Consider the following 21,517-nt stretch of genomic DNA (forward strand, 5'->3'; position numbering starts at 1 on the left):
CGGCCGCCGCGCACAGCCTCCCTCCCTCCCTCCCGCCCGGCCGCGCCGCAACGCCCGCTGCCGGCGCCTCAGGGCGCGTCCCTGGGGCGACCACAACCCTGGGCTGAGCCGCCCGCGGCCCCGCGCCGAGCCCCCAAGCAGCGCCCCCCGCCCCGAACGGCCCGCCACTCTCGCGTGGCGCCGAGCCCCGCGCTCCTGCGGCCCCCCGGGTTTTGCCCCGCGGCCGCGGGTGCCGAGTATCGGCAGCATCAGGTGCAGCCGGCTAAGGCAGGCCCGGCCCCCGGCCGTCGCCTGCGCGCTGAGCGGCCGGGCCGGGCCCGCCCCTCGGTGTGTGAGGAGGAGCGGGTTTCGCCGGGGATTTCCAGCCTGAGCGGGCGGGAGAGGAAGTGTGGGGCGGGGGGAGACGGCGCAGAGCGGCAGGGACTTTCCGTCGGGCTGGCGGTCGCCTTCGCCGGGCTCCGGCTGCCGCCCCGCCGCCGCACGCTCGCTCGCACGCAGGTAGGGGCTCTGCTCGACCCGGAGACGGGGTACCGCGCCGGAGCGGGGCTCGGGGCTGCGGGTGGGCTCGGGCTCCCTCGGCTCCGCGCCGTACCCCGGCTCTCGCCGCCCGCCCGGCCGAGGCACGGCGCTGCGGGACCGGGCGCTCCGCCTGTTGCCGGACCCCGGTGGCGGCGAGGCGGGCTCGGCAGCTCGGCGCTCTGCAGGTGCCCCGTTTTCGCTCGCTGATTTTTACCTCTCCTCCTCACCCCCTCCCCCCTCCCCCTCTTTCCTTTCTGCCTTCCTCCCGCCGCCCCGGGGGCTGCGTGCCGCGGGGGGAGCCGCCGTCGGGCCCTGCCCGGAGCCGTGCGGGAGCGGCGCTTGCGGCGTTTGATGTGGCGTTTGAATGCAGAAGCCTCGCTCCGCTCCTGGCTCCCTCCATATGCGGTGCTGGGGGCGGGACGACGGCCTTTAAAGGGGCACCGCCGACAGCCGCCGCGCCGCTCCGCTCCCGGTGCCGAGCGGGGCCCCCCGCGAGTCTGCCGCCCTCCGCGGCTCCAAGCCCCGGCAGCGGGGCGGGTGGCCCCGGTCAGCGCGGGACATCCGCCGCCGCTGGCACGGAGCGGGCCCGGCGGTGCGGGAGGAGTTGTGGACGGAGCCACTTTTCCTACATGCAACGAACGGCCTCTCGCTGTCTGGCGGGAGCGAGCAGCGCTTTGGTGTTTTTATTTTTTTTATTTTTTTTATTTTTTTACGCCACCCGTCTCCTGCGCTGTTTTTGCAGCATCGCGTTTTGCTGGCTTAAATTAATGATCGCGTTGTAGGGTTAGGGAAAATAATGAGTGTTTAAAAGTTTATACTGAGTCATTCCTCTGCAGATGAACCTATGACTGACTCATAATCTGAGAACTGCAGTGGCTTGTAAAATAGGAAGGTAAGGCATTTACATCTTGATTTATTTGTGTCTGAGATGTGAATTACGTGTGGAGAAACAACTGAGATGGTCTTAATGTTGAAAGGTGTAATCTTATGTTCTGCCAGTCAGAGCCTGTGTGTGACATGAAAGGCTGTGTGTGCCCCTCTGGGTGAGTCTGTACCATGCATTAGGACATTCTTCATCTTTTTTCTGCTTCTGTAGTAGTAAATGTGGGAAGTTCCGATGATACAATTGGAAATTTGCAGTCAGGGACTTCACTAGCATGCTGAGATCTATCAGAGTCCTGTGCATTGTGATGCGTGTGCTTTTATTCTTCAGTAGAGCTGTGTATTTTTCACTGTTGGTTCATCCCACGGAATGCAATGTGTAGCAATGCTGTGCACTAATCTCAACTTGCATTCATAGACCAGAACGGAGCTCAGTGTGTGATGTAAAGGCACGCTGGCTGTATGCAGCACAGCGGATAAGTGGCTAAATATGAAATAGCGAAGTCTGTATTCAGAATGGGTATTGACTTACACAGAAGCATGAATGTAAAGCATGCATTGATTGTTGGAGTTACGGCTAAAGAGATGACAACATAATGCATATTTTCCTTGAAGATGCACTATTTGACTCAAAGTCTCTACTAATGGCAGTCCATACTGAAGCATATATAGAGTAACGTAGACATAAATGTTGATTATTATGCCTAGGGAGAAGGTTTTGATGTTAAGAGAAGAGGTACTTGGATGTTTGGACTGAATCAGAGTTCTTTGTGGCTAGGCTGGGAAACCCCTTTAATACAGCCTGATAACGGAAACACTGATGTGTCATGAGTTTGGGCATTGCAAGCAGACTGCCCTGGGAGGTTAGAAAAGTTGCTTTGGTACAGCAAGAGAATGGTAGGTGTTTTACTGAAATCTGACATTGATTCAGAGCTTCCAACAGTAGCTTTACCTATGATATAGAAAGGTGAAATGCATTCAGTATCAGAGCAAATTCTCTTTCAAAGAGGGTACTGAAGGAGCAAGTCTTCAGGCTTGCCAGAGGTCCTCTTGCAATCAGGTTTGGTAATATTGGCTTTGGGAAGCGGTTCTAGTGTAGAATTAGAGAATTTGATCACCATCACGTCAGCATATTTACTGTTGGTACCTTGGAAAACCGTTTAAGATGGCAGTACTTAACAGCAGTGACAAAAAAAAAAATTCTTAAAGGGGTCTTACCAGTCCATGCTAACACAGTTTGTTTTCTAAAGCATTTCAACATTTGCAGCGTTTTGGATCTTTATATTGTTCTTGTCCACAATATGAAGTTTAAGTGACAGAGAAGGACCGTGTTTTTCGATACCATGTTAGTAGATATTGCTAAAAAAGCCAGCAATCTTAATTTCTGACTTTTGCTGTTAAATCACTGGCATGTAAATACATTGGTAAGTAGGCAATCAGAGTTCTGAAGATAAAAAGTAAGGCGGTTTAAAAATAGGTATGACTGAAATCTAATCCAGTATTCTGAATTGGCTTTGTATGAATAGATATTAGACATCAGAATGTGTTATTCTTGCAGTATCTCAGATGATGCAACAGCTGGATTCCATTTTTTTGTTATAATAGTGTTTCTTAATTGAAGGTGCTGAATCCTATGATGTCTGAAGACTATTCATTACACATTGGTTTCAGATGTCTGTGTTCTTGTGCGCAGTTCCTTTAAAGAATTGCCAAGACTTAAGGTTTTTTTTTGTTTTGTTTTTTTGGTTTTTTTTTTTGTTAATGGCTGTGGGTGGGTACTTTCTGAATATGATGCTTGTATTTAAAACCTCCTGGCATTTTTCGCCTATGGCTCAGGAACACCAAAAGTGGTAGGAGAGAGTGAAATCAGAGATTTCAAGATGTGATATGGGGAAAAGAAGCCAAGAGAGGGAGAGTTGTGTATGTTTGTGCATCAAAGGAAAGGTATGACTGTAGCATAAGGAAAAGTGCTGTAGCCATGCAAGGTTTTATTGTACTGGCTTTTTTAACCTGCAGTGATGAAGTGGTGACATAGAAACCACAGCAGCAAGGGGCTGGCAAAGGGAATGTAACTGGTCTCCCAGCTCTGCCTGCAGGAAGCCCATACTATAGTAAGTGGGAAAGTCTGTTTATGCTTGTTTTGAGAAATAACACTTTTCAATTTATCTGTCTTTAATATTTTTATGTTCTTTTTCAGACAAGAGGAAAAAAGAAGGGATAGAGAATTTGGAGGAAAGAGGTGGCAACTTGCAATGAAAGATGATTAGGTGTCTGCAGAGTAGGAAGTAGGAAGAGGTGCTCTGTTGTCTGTGCTAATGAGAGTGAAGATAAAATAGAGCTCCCCTCCCTCCCCCAAAGGGAACCTAGAAACCAATAAGGAAAGCATTAAGTAGAAATATCAAATAACTTAGGAAGGAAATAAGGTACAAAGACAATTTGATATTGGAAATTTGATAGCTGTGTAGTTCTTTTGGACTTCTTTTTCTTCTTGGAGATGTTTTCTACCCTAACACATACAGTAGAATACTGTTGCCATTCTGACTTCAATTGCTACTGACTGTTGGCTTTATAACCTGGTTAACAGGGCAAGTGTCTCTAAAATTACACATAGCAACTGTAGGTCACTAATCCTCTCCACACCCCGAAAATGTTAAGCCTTTGATTTCTATCCTGTTGTTCTTCCGTGCTGATTTACTCCACGTATGCAAAGTGTGATTCTAGTAGAATCCTGCATTTCATCTAGCAAAGAGCAGCACGGGAAGAGAAGTCTCAACATGCTCAAGGATGCAGAAGTTCCATGTTGTACATGTGGTGGCCTCTGTCCCTGGCTCCCCTGTTCTGTAAACAGGGTTATTGTGTGCTTTGACATCAAGATTGATTGCTGCAAATTGTAAGCATTAGAACTGCATTGGGCATAGCAGAAATGCTTTAGGTTGGAGCATTTTATAGTTCCACTATTACTTTATATACTGTCATAAAAGGCTCACTTGTGAAATAGATTTATCTGCTGTATAGAGTGAACGTTCTGTAGGTCATTTACAATGATAAAATCACCAATAGTTCTCTAATATGGTATACATTATCTGAAGTGAAAATAGCCTTTCGCATATAGTATGCATAGCAAATGCCTTAAACAAAAACTTTACTGAAGGAGGTCCACACAGCTCATGCAAGAGTGAGGAACTTCTCTTTTACGTGCTGTAATGATGACTGTATGGAAGCTCATTATTACAGAAGTTTAATACTCGGAGCAATGCTGAACTTGCCTGAGTTTGTGGTTTACACAGTAGTAAAAGAAAGCATCTTTTGGTAAGCCAAGTAAGATATGGCATTCCAGGCTTGTCTTGGGTGGGCATGAGTCTTCACAGCTTTCTTAGGCCTCTAACAAAATGAATTACTTCAATTTGGTCTGTCTTGAAAGGCATGTTGCAGGTGCTTCTGTAAGATGTGAAGTGCCTTTCTGCTTGCTACTTTGTACATATTCCAGCTCTGGTAAGAAGATGGCCTGTTGAAGGAAGATACCAATGTAAGATGTAGGAGACCTAGAGGCTGTTCCTTGTTCCTGTAAAGGTCTGTATTGTAAGTCATTCTGTGCAGCCAAAGCAATGAGGACCTTTGTTGCAGTGCAGAGTGGTGTGACATCATGCTGGTGTCCCAGGGGCAGAAGGGGGATTCCAAGCCAAGTTTTCTACTTCCCTGGGGAGCATTCTCATAGTCAGCCACTGGCCAGTTAAGCGTAGAGTCACTTCCTTCTCTTCAAGCTCTTCTGCTGTGCCAGGAATAATGAAAACTCTGTGCCTGAGAAATGGAGTAAGAGGAAGCATGGTGCCCCAGTCAAGTGGTTAAGACAATTACTGAGATGAGGAAAGGCGTAGAGCCTGCTGGTGTGTCTCCCACTGGTGTCTTGGTTATTGTTATCTGGTGTATTTTGGACTCGATACTAAGGGGCTGATATTTAAGTGCTTCTGGTGTTAGGTAGTAGCTGGCTGGGACTTCTGAGAATACTTATCGTACATTCTGTGGCTTGTATCTGCCTGGCTTCTGGCCCGTTCTGGTTTTGTCTTTTCCTAGTCTGTAAAAATGGAAATAGTGTTGCTTTCCTGCAGTCTGAGGGCATCAGAGATGATGTGTTGAGACAGAACCTGGCAGTACGAGCATTATCCATGGACAAAGGAAACAAATTGCATGAGCTGTGTGAAGGTATCCCGTTCTGTCTCTTCTGCAGGGCTGTACCATTCTGTTCCATCAGTATTACACGGCAGGAAATAGAATTTGCTTCACAGCTCTTGCATTGTTGTGTACAGCAAATATGCAGTGTTTTAGGAATCTGAGAGTACACAACAATTTGTCAGAATGGTGCTTTTACTTATTCCCAGCTTTCTGCTTTGGCTGTTCTAGAGCACTAATAATTATTCCTTATTCTATGGAACCAGCTTACTCTTACAATAAATGTGCCTAAAATAACTTTTTAACAGCAAAGCCCAGCTTGTGAACCAAAATTTGGCAATGTGAATGAAATTCATTATGTAAGCTTGTCCATGTGCATGAGAGAGAGAAATAAATAGGACAATTGCTGGAGTTTTCATAGTAGGTATGTAGTACCAGTAAACTTTACCAGTTTACTATCCACTGTCTCTGCCTTTCCACAGAGAAGAATCATAGAATCATGGAGTTGCTCAGGTTGGAAAAGACCTTAAAGATCATCAAGTCCAACCACAACCTAACCATACTACCATAACTCTAACAACCCTCTGCTAAATCATGTCTCTGAGCACCACAGAACCTTCCAAAGAGTAAGTTTCCTAGAGTGATAGCCTTCTGACCATTTATTTGATGACTTCTCTAAGTCTTGATTTTTGCTTAGGAAGTACAGTCTTAAATTTTCCATCTGCCTTCTTCTTGTTTTATTCTTCTTCAAACCATCTTAATTGACTCCCCTTTCTCTATTTTATGCAATTCAATTATTAATGAAATACTCTTCTACAGACTGGCCAAACAACTTGAGATGGAAGAGAAATACAAACAATGTAAATGCTCTTAACTTCTCAGCTTTCTTCCTCTGATTCATGGAAGTGCCTCATTTTCATAGAATCATAGGATGGTTTCGGTTAGAAGATCACTTAGTTCCAACCTTTAAGATCATCTGGTTCCAACCCCCTGCTATAGGCAGGGACACCTCCCTCTACACCAGGCTGCTCAGCACCCCATCCAGCCTGGCCTTGAGCCCCTCTGGGTAGGGGGCATCCACAACCTCACTGGGAACCTGTTCCAGTGCCTTACCACCCTCACAGTAACAAATTGCTTCCTAATATCTAGTCTAAATCTGCCCTCTTCCAATTTAAAACCATCTCCTGTGTCCTGTCATTAGATGCCCTTATAAAAAGGACTGCTTTCAGTCATTCTGTATTTTTTGTTGTAAGTTTAAGTTGTGAAGGGATGACTTTATTCCAAGGTGTTCTCATCTTACATGACCAAAACAGCTGACTACATTTTGCTGTTTGCTTTAGTTCCCATTTTCGTCACTTTTGTCTTGAAATACTTATTTTCAGACTTGGATTTGTTTTCATACTTTTGACTAGTAATCTTTATCTGTAAATCAGGTTTCCTTTCACCTCTTTGTAGCTGCCTGTTTCTTTTTTCCCTCCACCCAAGATGAGTTAACAGGCTCTTCCAGATTGCCAAAGATGGCCTTACAGCATACTCTGCTATTGTCTGAAGTCTGTATGTCCTTGAATCTTCAAATGCTCTTTTAGTATGTCCATTTCACTGCTTTCTTTTCTGTTCAGAACAGTATCCTTGAGAGGGGAGCAGTGTCCTCTTGCATTTCAGTTCAGGAAATACGCCATTGGTAAACTTGCATTTCTCCTGCTGAAGGTGTTGATACATAATGGAAATACCAATGGATCCTGCATTGTAGTCGTAGTAGTGGACACTGCTGCTGTGTTGCCTGTGCTTGGCGGGGTTTTTAATCTATGTGATAGTAAGGTATTTTGACACTTTCTTGGAGCATGTGCAGCAGAATGCCCGGCAGTCCCCGGGAAGGTAAAACAAGTTTAGTGTTATTTGTTGTTTGTGTTCTCCATCTGCTCTTTCTTGGCACCTGGGCCCATAAATTCCCCTTCTTCTCCTTTCCTTCTTACAAATTCCTGAAAGCTTCACTTTCATTTTAACAAAGTTTGTTTAGCAATCTAACCTTGAGTATTTTACCCAGTAACTTCTTGAGGGAGTTTAGGGGATTTACTCTCCCCTCTGTTTGCCTGTGGGGTTTTTTTTTTTTTTTAAATTTTTTATTTTTTTCCTAAAGACTTAAGACAAGCAAACAAATTTCTGCCCACAGTGTTCTGTATGAGGATATCCTTCCAGAATAGGTGTAGAAGGGGTTTGGAATTATGCTGCTTGTGTATGCAAAGCCAGTAGTACTTATAGGTGAAGTATGGTGGTGTAACTTCATAACGTTATTCACTAAGGTTTGTTTTCTGATACAAACTCAATATATCAGTTGACTGTTTAGAAATGACCTGATAGGTCAGATAGGTTTTGAAAGTCCTTTAAGCTGTATGTAAAAAGGTGGTTATTCCGTAGCAAGAATGTCAGTGTGGCAAAGTATGGGGTAGTTGAGACCTTGCTTGCAGCGTTGTGATGTAACAAATGATACGAGGAAAAAGGGACAAAATGCAGTGAGAAAGAAAGTACTTATAGATCCATTTCATATGTAACTATGCTCTCCTGACATGTTTGTTTACATAAGAAAATGTTGTTAATGAGACAAATAGTGGAAATTGCCAGCAGTCATCTTACTGCATGCTTTACTGATGCTTTTTGTTCATTTACCGCCCGTCTCCCATAGTATATTTTGTAGCAGAGGAACAACCTTAAAGATACCTTGGAGAGCTGGACTTGATTTTTAGCAGGTGTAGATAATGACTTTGGTTGCTGTGGTTAAGATTCAGCACTGTCCTTAGACTTTTCCTTTCCCTCTGTTTTGCTTTTGAAGAGAATGTTTAAACATTCATAAGGTATTTTTAAACTATCCTTGCTTCTTCACAAATATTTTGTTTTTACGTAGTTTTAACTAAACTCTTATCTGCTGGCTAAACAAACTTTCTACTGTACTTAATACATTTGCACGTGAAAGTATCTGCAAAAAAAAGGCTGTCAGATTGCTGTCTGTGGAAAAATGATTTGGCTTCTCTTGTAGATAATCAGTTTTTGTAGCGTAATAAATAGGCCATGTGTTATAGTACCAGTTGTTAACACCTCTAAAATAAAATGTTTGTCATATTAAAGAAGGGCAAAAAATTGGTGAACTCTCCATTAGATGGTGCTGCTGGGATTGAAATATTTATGTACCTAATGGAAGCAGACATCTACCTAGAACTGCTTTTACAACCACCCCAACCCCCCCTATTTTTCTTTTTTTAATGTTTTCTTTTCATTAAAATACTTTCCAAAGGCAGTGATACTTACAAAGATTTTTTTTTCAGTTTGAAATAAACAGGTAAGATACTGAAAAGAAAGGCTGTTTCCATGGGAAGGAGGCATGGAAGAAGCAAAGCATACACTTTTTGCATGGGTGATTTAGATTCTAGCAGCTGCCTCTTTTGTTGTAACACTCATCTGTTTGAAAGATGGTTCTGAGTTTCTTTCATACACCACTACCATGTAGATGAGGATAACTGTAGGTAGTACGAAAGAAATGCAGTGTCAAGAAGTACTTGATTTTTAAAATCCCCAAGTGAATTAGTCTGACCATTACAGTGTTAACACCCATATAAATTGGAGTTCAAGTCTTCTTGCTGCCTGCTGTCCACTTAGTTTTTACTTCTGAAGAGCAGTGTTTTGTTTTAACTGAACAAGAGAATGATAGTATTCATTTGCACAAGCCATGGCTGGTTTTCCTGGTTTTCAGGAAAACCTAAGGCAACAAATGTGGTGCTAATCTGTAGGCATATAGTACTATCATAAAGGCCATAGTTTATGCCAATCTGAGTGGTCTGAAGTTGTTGCTTCAAACCTCGTCGATTTCCCATGTGTCTAAAACCATACCTACCTTTTCTGCATGTCTTGGATACTTTAGGACATCTTAAATTGAGCTTAACACCCATGATTGGACACTCAACTCTTCATACATATTAATTTAAAACAATGTGCATTTGCAAGCATATTCTTGCTGTTAGGACTCCTTCAAAGATGGCAAGGCAAGGCTGATGAGGTCTTTGATATCTTTCATACCACAGAGCTGTAAGCAGAAAAAACAAAAACAAAACGAAAAAACCCACATAACCTGAATTTTAGAAATAGTATTGGTCAACAGGAAGAGAAGTTAGCTGTGGGTGCTGAACAAGATGATCTTTAAGGTCCTTTCAACCCCAAAACGTTTTTGGTTCTTGATTGGGTTCATGAAGCGACAGCCCTCTTCCTGATAGAGGTATAAGTATTTTTAACAGGATTTAAAGAGTACAGGTTATTGTGACCAGTCAGCTAAAAATGTTTGGTAGCATTGAATAGCATTGAGTGAGAAATGTAACAGAGGGATTTTTTTTTTTTTTTTTATATATATCCACTTCCTTTTAAGGAAAGGAATTATTATTATATAAGACATATATATATATGTATAATATGTCTTATATAATAGAAAATATGTCTTATATATATAGAAAAAGACATATATATATATATATATAAGACATATTATATATATATATATGTCTTTTTCTTCTGACTCTTTTTTATTCAAAAGCATTTGTGAAGGTTGGCTGGCAGGCTTAGCAAGCATCCTCATCTTGGGGTTGGAAATTTAAAATTATTTTGGATCTCATGTGTAATTTTCTTTTCTCAAGGAAAGGAAATGAGATCTTTGATTAAATTCCTTGTTTGCTTTCGAACCTTACGTTGGGCTGTGTGATTGTAAGTTGCTTAGTTCCCTAGAATCAAGCTGGTTGAAGTAATAAGGCAGAGGGTTGGTTCTCTTTGATGACCTTAGTTGTCCACTTGGGGAAAAACTTAAATAAAATGTTACTTAAATGTTAACAGTTATGTGATAACTGGGGAAATGGACAAACTATTGTGTGAGAAAATGAGAGCTTCACCTTGAGTGTTTTACCATTAATTTACTGTTGGCTAATAATAACATGCGAAGGGGCAGGTAGAAGATAGTGGTTACAGCTGTATGACTTCACATCAAATATGAACTTGCTATTCCTCAGTTACACGATTTGGCTTTCTGAGTTAGGCCAATCCAAGCGTGGAAGTGAATCTAGAAGAAAGTAAGTCATGCTTGGTCATCTTGAATAGAGACTAACATTGCTGTAGGATCATGTATAGACAGAAGTGTGTAGACAGGGTAGTGATATTCTTGCTTTGGGTCTCTACTAGCAAGATATTAGCAAATCTTGGCCTTCCTTCTTGCCTCCTGTCTTTGCTTGTATCTGATTAGGTGGCTACCATTGTGTTTATAGGCTAAGACTTCGCCATTACTAGGATTTACCAGTGTATTTTGCAGTGCTTAGATTCAAGGAGTAGCTATTGCTCAAATAGAGTCAAAACCATATCCCATTAGAATGTTCATCAGAGAGGACAGTCAGGAAAGGAGGGACAAAATATTGTAGTGCATTATGAGTGGTTTTTGTTTTTTTTTGTTTTTTTTTTGCAAAAAAAGTTAAAGGGGTTCTAGAGACTGGTAAAAGCAGTGCTGTAATGGATCCACTGAAAACAGATGGCAAAACTTATTTCTGCTCAAGAAGAAAGACAACAAATGAACAATCAAATATGAAATGAAGGATTTTATTTGCACATACATCCTTCAGGAAAGGAGTGTGGATAGGACAGTGCTCTTATGTTTATTGATGCGCAGGAAAGCTCTTGATGATAAACTTGTCTTGATTTAGCAGCGACAAAGAGAGGAAAGAGCTGGTTAAGAAACAGAAATAAAAAGTAGCTTGTGAAAGATTAACTTGAACTGATTAATTCATTATTTCTAGGAAACGATGGGGGGAGAATAGCAAAATAGAGAAGAGTAGAATAGCTAGAGTTCAGAAAACTTATAGGATGCCATAGGAAATAATATTAGAAACCAAGAAAAAGTCAGTAATATTACCTGCTCTGTTGGGAAAAAGTGTGAATTACTGATTAGTACTTCCTTTTGCACTGGCACATAGCAGCAGACCTATTTGACTAAGTCAGTACACTGCTAATGACCTCAGATCCAAGGAAAAAAAAAAAAAGTATGAAGCTAGGTGAGAATGTTAAGGATAAGAAAGAAAGAATGACACAGGCAGATGGAGTAAAAAAAGAGTGTTTGAGACATAAAACAATATCAAACTAGTGAAGGAGGTACAAATATGTTCTCATTATCTTTCATATGGTTTTGAACAGTAGGAGGATATTGTTCCAGCAGTCAATAAGAAGGGAAAAGTAACAATAGTTGATGCCAAGAGGAATAAAGTATTGAACACTGCCTATTTCTATGTGAGGATGAGGTGATATAATGCATAATCCAGCTAATGGTTAACTCTTCAGCATGTTTGTGGTGATTCATAGAGGTTAAATGCAATTCCAGATGTGTTTTAGTGTTTTATCTTGTGATATCTGTGAAATGAGTAATGTGAAACTGAGTAATAGAATTTTATTTACCAGGAAAACTAGAATAGATGTAATTTGTAAACATCTGCAAGATAGCAGACTGATGGTAAAAGCTATTAGAATTTTTTCCATAGGAGTTTTATCACAGTTCTTTTGGTGTCATGATTTGAGGTCTAGGGGACTGGGTTAAGATGTTCTGTTTTACAGGATGTAATTGCAGGGATAGTGTGGAATGAACTGGAAAAGTGAGAAGAAGGATGCCAATAGCTGTGATTATCCTCCAATACGCTGCCTAGGCATCTATTTTTGTCTCCTGAGGTGGTTGAAATTTTCAAAGCGATTTAAAGGATTGAACAGTAGAGAAGGCATCCATTCCTTTTGCAGATGGATATCAAACTGAGATTGCATGCAAGTTCTCTGGAGAACAGAATTCCAATTCAAAATGAACAGGTCTTGACTGGGGTACAGTCATTGGCTTTGGGTAACTCACTGCTCTTAAATTTTCATACAGCCTACATTTTTCTTGCATCTTCAATTTCTCTTGTTCTCCTGCTTTCAAATATTGAATCCAATTCAAGGTGTCATTGAGCTCAAAATACTTGGCCTACAACCTCATCCTAACTGAAATGCCTAAGTCTGAATTTATGACTAAATGCAACGTGTCAGTCCTGATGCTGTTACAAGCATTGAAATGAAATGGCATCTTTCCCCTACTTGTAAAACAGACCCAGAGCTGTATGTGCTGGAGTTGTCTTGATACCATGAATGCTACTTAAACCGCCAGTGAACATAAGTTTTACATTGTATGAAGTTGTGAAGTGAACAGTAACAATGAAGGACCCATGTTGTAATTTTTATTAACGCTACAAGCGTGGTAAATTCAAAGGGAAAGATGTGAAGACCAAACAAAGATACAGCAGAATCTTAATGGCTCTTGTTAGTCCCTGGGGCTCAGGCATTAGAGCCTATGCCTAGTGTTAGATACAGTAAGTAAAATAGGATCAAAAGCATTTAGAGAGCATATAATAATTTGTATGTTCGTGTATGGCCTGTCTGCCCTGGTAGAACTTTCTGAGGCCTTATGGTACTCCCTTTAAACTGATGTTGTTTCTTTGTTCTTCTGCTCTCTACTCTTCCTCCTGTAAATAGGAACATGTTAAAGAAACCCTTAATCTTTGTACTTTTGATACAGTATTCTACGTGTATTGAGATGTTCACTGCTTGAATAAAGAGGTCAGCATATAGTGGCTGTAATTAGTACAGAAGAGTTCAGTTCCCATTGTTCTAGGCTAATGCTGGATATTCATTTGTTTTCAGTAGCTAGAATGAGATGATGTGGTGATTGGGTCATTCTTTGTGCAGTTGCAGGGAATGGTCAGCGCTCTTCTTGACAGTATTACAGCTTTGCCATGGTCCTGGAAGAACGAGTTAGAGAAGATGGTCTGAATTAACTAACTTTGGAAAAACAGGAGGGGTGGGAATTGAAACTGGGCTGATGACTTTTCAGTTCTATGTCAGTCGGTAAAACCAGTATTGAACATGACAAAAATGTGTAGGTGAAGCAAGTATGGAAATGTTACACAACTTTAATCAGTTGCTATTGTCTGCAGTTTGCCCAAACATAAGAGTTTCTGCTCCATACTCTTGACTCGGAAACAGTGTAAAGTCTGAGAAGTGAATACATTTGTAGTGAGCTCTCAGCTGCTTGTAAATAGCAATATAATAGAATTATAGAATCATTTGGGTTAGAAGAGACCTTTAAGATCATCTAATTCCAACCCCTCTGCTAAAGGCAGGTATACTACCCACTAGACCAGGTTGCTCAAGGCCCCATCCAGCCTGACCTGGAACACTTCCAGGGAGGGGCATCTACAACCACTCTGGGCAACCTGTTCCAGTGTCTGTCAGTAAATAATTTCTTTCTAATATCTAGTCTATATCTACTCTCTTCCAGTTTAAAGCCATTTCCCTTTGTTTTGTTGCTACATGTCCTTATAAAAAATTCCTCCCCAGCTTTCCTGTAGGCCCCTTCAGGTACTGGAAGGCTGCTAAAAGGTCCTCCCAGAGCATTTTCTTCTTCAGGCTGAAAACCTCCGACTCTCTCAGCCTGTCCCTGCAAGGGGAGGTGTTCCAACCCTCTAATTGTCTTCATGGCTCTCCTCTGGACCTGCTCTAACTTCCACATGTCTTTCTTGTGTTGGGAGCCCCAGAACTGGACTCAGTACTCCAGGTAGGATCTCATGAGAGCAGTGGGGCAGAATCACCTCCCCTGCTGGTCACACTTTTCTTGATACAACCCAGGAAATGGTTGGTTTTTCAGGCTGCAAGCTCACATTGCCTCAGTTAAGCCTTTCAACCAGCACCCCCAAATCCTCCTCCTTGGGGCTGCTCTCAAGCCATTCTCTGCCCAGCCTGTATTTGTGCTTGGGATTGCTCCTACCTGGATGGAGAACTTTGCACTTTTCTGTATTGAACTTTGTGAGGTTTCTTGGACCCACCTCTTAAGCCTGTCCAGGTCCTGGTTGGCATCCTTTCCCTCCAGTGTATCACCTGTACCACTCAGCTTGGTGTCATCAACCAAGAGGGGGCTTCTTAATCTGCCTTCGAGCAGAGTACAGTAGAAGGACAGAGGTCTCAATTACAGGAACAAAGGAGCCTTCCAGTTGTGTGGTGATATTGTTTGCCTTCATCTGCTCGTTTCTTCCTTTCTTTATAGGATTACACTAGGGGCTAGCATACATCTGTTTGCTGCTGCTGCAAGGAATTCTTTTTTTGTGTTCTTTGCCTCTTGTCTGGTTTGCTAGTACTGCTTTCTCTTTTTTTTTTTTTTTTTTTTAATGGTGCAGTTTTTTATTATTTTACAAAGGCCCTTTCCTTAAGCAAGTGGAAATACGTTATTTGACAAGACTGTACTGAACCCTCTGTAGCACTGTATTCCTATCTGAGTTGAGGAAAGGTGCTTTCATGGCATGACCCTTGCTTATGGCAGTGGCTCAAAGGTTTCCGATCGTTTTAGGACCATCTTTCAAAAGAACGGATTAAACTTGCTCCAGTATGACTTCTGATTGCATGACACACTAGGAAGAGCTGTGCTTATACTTAGAATTTGAAGAGCATCAGCTGCCTTTAGGTGGAAAAACTAAGGCAGACCACAAAACCAGTATTGTTCTGGCTGTGGTTTTTTGATAAGGCATACAGGGAGTGCAGCCTGCTAGTTCATGGAAGGTGAGGACTGGTGTTCACTTGATGGATAAAGTTGATGAAGCCACTGAAAATACCATGCTCTTCAGACCAATAGGAAGGCTGGGTGCAGGGTGAAGGTGTTCAGTTATCCTGCAGAATGTAAAAAGCTGTGCTGGTTTCTGGAAAAGCTGCTGGCAACTTTGGGTCTTTGGCACAATTCATTGCTTTGGCTGCTGCAGCTCAGATGTGTTGTATTTTTCTTAGGTAGTGCAGCTACATTACTACTACTTGGGCTGTGTGTTCCAAACATAGGACTTGAGCCTTCAGATAAATGTGTGGGTTCATGCCCAGATAACAGTTAAAAAATTGCTTTCTGATTTCGTAGAATCATAGAATGAACGGCTTGGGTTGGAAGAGATCCTAAAGATCATCTAGTTCCAGTCCCAGTGGTGTGGGCAGTTACCACTCACTAGATCGGACTGCTTAGGGCCCCACTCTGCCTGGTCTTGAACACCTCCAGGGATGGGGCATACGCTGTTTCTCTGGGCAGACTGTTTCAGTGCCTCAATACTGTGAGTAAAAAAATTTCTTCCGAGTTCCTTATCTAAATCTTCCCCTTTCTAGTTTAAAACCATTCCTCTCTGTCCTATCCCTAAATGCCCATGTTAAAAGTTGATCTCTCTCCATCTTAAAAACTCTCCTCAAGTACTGGAAGGGCATAAAGTGGTCTTCCTGGAGCCTTCTCTTCACTGAACTGAACAAGCCCAGATCCCTCAGGTTTTCTTTACAGGAGAGGTGTTCCAGTCCCTCTGATCATCTTCGTGACCCTTCTCTGGATGCAGCAGTTCTATGTCTGTCTTGTGCCAGAGGCCCAGGACTAGATGGAGTACTGCAGATGAAGTCTCTTGAGGTGAGAGAAGAGGGGAGCAGTCACCTCCCTTGCCTTGCTGGCCACTCCCCATTGATGAAGCCCAGGGTACTGGTGGCCTTCTGGAGTGCAAGTACACATTGCTGCCTCATGTTGAGCTTTTCATTCTCCAGGACCCTCAAGTCCTCCTCAGTGCTGCTCTCAGTATGTTCTCCCAGTCTGTACAATATCTGGTATAGCCATGACTGAAGTGTAACATCTTTAGCTTGGTACTGTTGAGCCTCCTTAAGTTCACGTGGACCCACTTTTCATGCTTGTGCTGGTCCCTTTGGATGGCATCCCTACCTTCTGTTGTATCAACTATACTACTCACCTTTGTGTCATGAGCAAACATAGAATGGCCCGGGTTGAAAAGGACCTCAAAGATTGTCTATTTTCAACCCCCCTGCCATGGGTAGGGTTGGCAACCTCTAGACCAGGCTGCCCAGAGCCACATCCAGCCTTGTATTGAATGCCTCTGAGGACAGGGCATCCACAACCTCTCTGGGCAACGTGTTCCAGTGCGTCACCACCCTCTGAGTGAGAAACATCCTCATGCTGAGCATGTACTCAATCCCACTATTCTGGGTCATTGATAAAGATGTTGAGGAGCACTGGTCTCATGGCAGACCCTTGAAAACACCACTTGTCACTAGCCTCCACCTGGACACAGAGCTGTTGACTACAACCCTCTGGCTGCAACCGTCCAACTGATTCCTTATCCCTGAATCCACTGAGTCCAGCCTTCAAATCCATATCTTCCTTTTTCCAGTCATGGGGGCTTTACCTGACTGCTTTGACTTTTCAGATGCGATGGAGAGTGGCTTGGCAACTAGGGGTGCATGTCATGGGGCCTCACAGTCTTGCAGACATTCAGTCTCATCAGGAGGTCTCTAACTAGCTCTTTGCTTACAGTGAGGTGGTTTTTGCTTCCTCAATTCCCACCTAGTAGTTTAGGAATGTGAGAGACTGAAGCAAGTAACTTTTTGAGTAGCTGTAGCCATGTCTGTGGTTATCATTTCTCCCTTCTCATTTATTGAGAGGTATTCTGAGTTCAGCCTATTTTCACGATGTAAGTGAAGGAACCCACCATTTCATACCCTGGGAAAAGAAGGGGATGGGGGAAAGGAAAAGGTAGGGAGCTGGACCTGGATGAAGGAAAACAGTGACAATGAGCTGAAGGAAAAACTTGGATTAGTAAATGTAGTAGTGGAATGTGAGGTAACACAATATCATGCAATGTGTTTGGAAATTGAAGCTAATAAGTCAAATAAAATGCAAAAGAGAGAGTTTCTGAAGTCCTTATTCTAATGTAGGTGAAGCTGCCAGGGAGCAGAGAGAGGTCTCGTGACTCCCAGTCCATTTTATCTTTCCCTCTGAATGGAAAATGGAAACAGGAAAATGCAGTTTTCTGGGAGTTGCAGTTCATTCTTCTCTTCTGAAACTGAAGACTGGAAATGCTGACAATCCATGGAACTGCAGCATTCACTCTTTAACTTCCAGTGCACTGCATGATGTTATGATGTGGAATACTGATGAAAAACCAAGAAACCATGACAGGGGGTTATGTTCACCTTGGTCTTTCTTTTCTAACTAATATACCTGCAGAATCCCTTTTTTTTTTTTTTTCACATCCCTTGCCAAGTTTAGTTCCACCTTTGCCTTGTCTTTCCTGATGTATGCCTGGCATTGCTGTACTCTTCCCAAAGTGCCAGTTGTATTTCAGCATTAAAACAAATGTGGTCTTTCTGTTTTTGAGCTGCTATATAGATAGATTTAATTAACGTTTGATTTTTGCAATCTAAAATACTCTAGAACTTAAATCTTAATACTTCTGCAATGAACATCCACAACATTAATTAAAAGTATTTATTCAATTTGCAACTTCCCAAAAGTTGTATAATTAAAAAAGAAGACTTAGTTCTTACTATTATGAAAAAAAAAAAAAAAAAATAAAAGGAGAAACTAAGCTATAAGCAATAATCTGGACAATCTGAATTTTTAAATTTATTGCATTTTCAGCAGACTAAGAAGCATATTTGAACTGTGAAATGCTTTGAATTTATGCTCTGATTTTATTTTGAGCTGCCTGATTGATTGAAGGCTGTTATCAACCCCTGAAAAATGGAGGAAAGATTCCCTCATCGTAGTTACTCTGAGTGAACTGGATTTTATGCTGTAGTTGTGCTGGAGTATGTTTTTGTTGGTAAAAGAAGGCAAGAAAACCTTTCAGTTTGTTACTGACTGACTGTAGTGATCGTTGGCTCTATTGTTGGCTTTTATTTCCCAGTAAAGTGAGCATGGAAGAATTTAGATGGTATCGTGCCTTCTTGTAAATCCATTCTTATTGTTTCACAAATAATTATTTTTTTACAATAAATTGGTAGCTTAAACTACGTTTAGTTCTCAGTATTGCAACTCAGATATGGCCTTGGTATGATAGCCAGTGGGTTTTGATGCTGTTTGATGGTGATATTAAACCTACCTTTGTTTTCAGTCCTTGTACGTCCTCTCTTTTTCATCTGAGTGTGAATGTTTCCTTTGCTGAACAGGTTGAAGTACAGTAGCTAGTAAAATTAGATCTGCGTTGAGAAATGGAGCATGCATCTCAGATAGATGGTTTCTTTTCTTGGTTTTGGTTCAGGTTAACAGAAGTATCTTTACATCTGCAGTTTCTGGAAATTTAAGAACACTGTGAACCTCTGGCCAATAAAAATTTTCCCATTATGTAAAACATTCTCGCAGATCACTTGACTCACTCCGTGGTGACAGTGGTGACTTCCTCCTTGAAGCAAATACATTTTTGCAATGAATTTTCTAGTCAACCAATAAATTTCAGTGTGGCTTTTTGAGTTGATGTAGTTTGCATGGTTTCATGCAACTTTTAACATACTATTTCTCTTTAATGCCTTCAAGCTTGAGAGAATTGTTTCTGTATATTAAAAGAAGACACTTGAAACCAACTTTACTTGTTTGTTTCCCAGCAGGAAAGCCTGAATGCTTAGGCTTTAACTGAATCAAGACCAGCTCTCAGCAGCAGGAGACGATGTATTAATCCATTGGAAGTACACACTGCAGTCTTGTGTATCACTGTGTTTGCACTGTGGATTTTTTTCCTGTAAACAGGTAGGTTGTGATTTTTTTTTTTTTCTATATACGTTGTTTTTGTAATTTTAGAAATCTTGTGACAGTTGTATGAGTGTTGTTTTCTCCTTTTGGTTTTGTTTTGTTTTGGGGGGAGGGGGAGAGGGTTGGGGTAGAATTCCTTTAATTGTGTGAAACCGTAAAGTACCTTATTCTCCTTTATGTTTTCACATCTCCAAGTTGATGGTATTAATTTTACAAACCGCCTTCAGTGCTTGAACTTGCTTTCGGCTGTGATGCCTCAAATCTCAAGCAAGTTTCTCTTGTTTCTGTGAGCCAACCCTCTCATAGCACCACTCTTCTTTTGTGTCTTCCACACAATCCAAGTGGACTATTCAGCAAATTCTTCTGCAGTGTCTGCTTGGTGGAATTATGATGCCTGATAGTAATGGAGGTTTCTTTGTTAGTAATTTTTTAGTACACTCTATCAATTTTATTCTATTTGCAACCAAGGTAAGCATTATTATCTCTATTTCATTGAATACCAGTGGGAGACTTTTTTTTTTTTGAAATAGCTTAGAAACACTATAAATGTTAGCCACTTCCTTAGTCAAGAGGAAGAAATATTTTAGAATGGTACATTAAATACTTTTGGGGTTCTCCTTTCCTTCCTTGTTACACCTTCCTTTTTCTGAAGTTTGGAAAGAAAAGATACTTCTACAGAAGTCTGGCAGTCCTGTTTGCCTTTGGTTTTATCTGTAAAATGAGTGTGGACAAGAAAAAGTGAAACAGATGCTCCTTTTAACTTCTTGACAAGAACACAGAATATTCCTGAGTTCTCTGGGTGAGCAGCAGGGGTCGTGTCCTCAGAGAGCAGCAGCAGATGATACTCTGAGACTACAGAACATGAGATTGTGTCCTGTTCCTCAGAGCAGGTGCAGTTTTATAAGGCTGGAAGCTAGAGAAGTTCTTTCAAAACTTTGTATGGAAAAGGAGTACATCTGAAGATTATTTTTTTTTTTTTTTTTTTTTGCTACAGTTCTTTTAAGCATTATGACAAAGAACATTCCAAATAAGAGAAACTCTGGGAATCCTGAACAATTGGTCAAGCAGACTTGCTACTTTTCTGCAAGAATTTCTTCCTTGGCCCTAGTTTGTAATGTAATGGTAGGTGTTGGGTTTTTTTCTCCTAAGAGAATCTGAGGATTCTCTTAGGATCCTTAGAGACTGCACGTGTCTGTCTTGAAGGAATTTTCAGTGTCCTGAAGCAACATAAGTCAAAAAATGTTGTTAAGATGCTACTTTTAGACTAGATGCAGAAACTGAAAGGTACTTAAAAGATCTTATTTTACCATTTATGTTCTCTTTTTTTGGAGAAAGGGATATTTCTGGTCCTCCTTTCCCTCAGCTTTACTAAGATTTTCTTGATGTTGTTCCTTATTTTAGCTAGGCAATTCCCAACTTCAGACTGAAGCTGTATTATACGAAGTAATACACATACAAGTATATGAAGAGATGGGAACTTGATAGGGTGTCCAAATGAGGAGAGAGAAAGGAGGCAGCATACCTTCTTCCTCAGTGAAGGAGAACAGAAAAGTACGGAAGTGCTTTAAGTCACGTAGAAAGTTTGTACTTATTAGTTCTTCTCATATTTTAATTTTTTACCCGTATTTCAAAGCCACCAGGCTTTTCCCCTTTCCAAATCTGTTATTATGTATTTTTAATGTTAAGTGTACAAACCAGGGAAGAGGCTCTAAACTGAAGATGACCTTTGGCACTGAATAAATTCTTAATAATAACTGCAAGCTTAAGTAACTGAAACTCTGTATGGGACCTATGCCATGCTGGAGAAGAAAGAAAACAAAAGAAAACAACCCAAGTTGTAAGACTGTTACTTCAGTGCCTGGAAACTCAGGAACCCTGTGAAGAGTAAGCTAAGGACTTGTGCACGGCTGTGAGAAAGCAATCTTTCTTCTGTCTGTGGGTGGGGAAGTGAGTAGTAGATGTGTTGATTATATCTGTGAAGCTGTACCTATGTTGCCCGTTACCTTTTCTTTAAAAGGTCAGTGTAAGCCTAGTTGAAGCATGCCACTAAAAACAAGCAATTTTTTTTCCACTACTGGGAGCCAGAAGCCAAAAGGATTCATGCACATGAAATTTCTTTTCAGTGTCCTTCCTGCTTTTCTTCAAATAATAACGTGTTCTGAATACTGGATCTTGCACCTTCTCCTGGGGCTGCAGCAAGAGGTCTGGAAGTGAGGTACAGGGTGCTGAAGGGCTGCTGAAGGTTGCTGTTCAGCAAAAAAGCAACGAAACAAAAACAACCAAAAAAAATTGTATGAACAAAAAATAGATGAAGAA

At 41.6% G+C, this 21,517-nt stretch overlaps 1 protein-coding gene across 5 annotated transcripts in view; it reads left to right on the plus strand.

Annotated features, from left to right (window-relative positions):
• Positions 1-441: 441 nt before the first annotated feature.
• Positions 442-21,517, plus strand: part of TRAF3 (TNF receptor associated factor 3) — a 69,266-nt gene continuing 48,190 nt past the window's right edge. For 4 of the 5 annotated variants that reach the window (XM_042814104.1, XM_042814108.1, XM_042814109.1 and 1 more), the window contains exons 1-3: positions 442-498; positions 1,356-1,411; positions 19,057-19,198. The gene's annotated coding sequence lies outside the window, so the exon portion shown is untranslated. The remainder of the gene's footprint in view (positions 499-1,355; positions 1,412-19,056; positions 19,199-21,517) is intronic. The other variant, XM_042814105.1, reaches the window with a different exon arrangement.

This window comes from Centrocercus urophasianus, unplaced genomic scaffold (genome assembly GCF_019232065.1).
Source record: "Centrocercus urophasianus isolate 14NV4802_14NV808 unplaced genomic scaffold, USGS_Curo_1.0 seq_14, whole genome shotgun sequence".
Classification (NCBI taxonomy): domain Eukaryota; kingdom Metazoa; phylum Chordata; class Aves; order Galliformes; family Phasianidae; genus Centrocercus; species Centrocercus urophasianus.